Raw genomic sequence first — 1456 nt, 5'->3', positions numbered from 1 at the left:
CTGCCAGAAAGAAAGGGGGACAATGTATTTTCCAAAGAAGCAGAATGCAAACAAGAAGCAATGGATGGAAACTGAACAGAGAGAAGCAACCTAAAACTAAGGAGAAACTTCCTCTGAGTGAGAACAATTAACCAGTGGAACTGCCTGTCTCCAGAAGTTCTGGGTGCTCAATCACTGGAAGTTTTTAAGACAAGACTGGACAGCCATTTCTCTGGAATGGTATAGGGTCCACCCCAAGGTCCCTTCTAAGTATTATTCTGACACCTTTCCCAGGATCTCTACTCAGAGTTTGGCATCCCGTTTTCTTGCCTGAGCTGGGGGTTGGACTAGAAGACCTCCAAGATCCCTTTCAACTCTTGTTAAACACATGTGTATTTTATGCTCTGGACTATTGACATTGAATGCATGTAAACCCTGAAAAATATGTGGTAGCCCTGGGCAAAAAGAAAGGCAGAAGAATCACTCTAGGTGTAGAGACAGTGTAAAATATTAACACATGATAAATAATGGAACAATTAAAAATAATAGCACAGAGTTTTATCTCTTTTCTCTCTTCCTATTTTTTCTTTCTTTCTCTACCTTCCTCTTTCTTTCTTTCTTTCTTTCTTTCTTTCTTTCTTTCTTTCTTTCTTTCTTTCTTTCTTTCTTTCTTTCTTTCTTTCTTTCTTTCTTTCTTTCTTTCTTTCCTTCTCTCTCTCTCTCTCTCTCTCTCTCTCTCTCTCGTACACACACACACACACACACACACACACCACTTAACAGACAAGCATTTTGGAAGCAGCTCCTTTAAATTTCTCCAAGGCTTGAGTGGATTCCCCCACCCCCTCTGTTAGACGGCACTCCTTCTTACTCCAGCACTTTAACTCACAAGGGGAAAGGGATATTTGCAGTGTCCATGGGGAATCCTTGGAGAAGTTTTTAAAGGACCTGCTTCCAAAATGCATTTCTTTTACATTGCAAAAGTGCTCCAAGGCTCGATTCACCCCCACCCCCTCTGTCAGATCACACTCTCTCATTCCAGACACTTTAACTCACACGGGGAAAGTGATACTTGCAGTGTCCATGCCTTTCTTCCTTTTCCCTAGGGAGAAAGAGGTCATGGGGAATGGAAAGCTAGGAGAGCAATCGCAAGTGAGCGACACGGCAACCGGGTTGGGGGCGTGGCCAGCCAGGGGTTGCCACCGGTTCGGCGACCCATGCCAAATAACCGCTACCAGTTTGCCCGAGTAGGTGCGAACCAGTTGAATACCATCTCTGCTCTTCAGTATCTTCATAAATGATTTAGATGAGTGGATAGACGTGGATTCATCAGATTTGCAGATGTTGCCAAACTGAGGAGTATTGCCAAACTTTAGAAAATAAACTCCAGATTCACAAGGCTCTTGACAGATTTGAGCATTGGACTCCATCCAACACGATGCAGTTCAGTGGTGAAAAATGTAAGGTCCTGCACCTA

This window comes from Notechis scutatus, chromosome 1 (assembly GCF_049901735.1).
Source record: "Notechis scutatus isolate UNSWTSFEM ecotype Mainland chromosome 1, rNotScu1.2, whole genome shotgun sequence".
Taxonomy (NCBI): Eukaryota; Metazoa; Chordata; class Lepidosauria; order Squamata; family Elapidae; genus Notechis; species Notechis scutatus.
Note: the sequence above shows the minus strand (reverse complement) of the source record.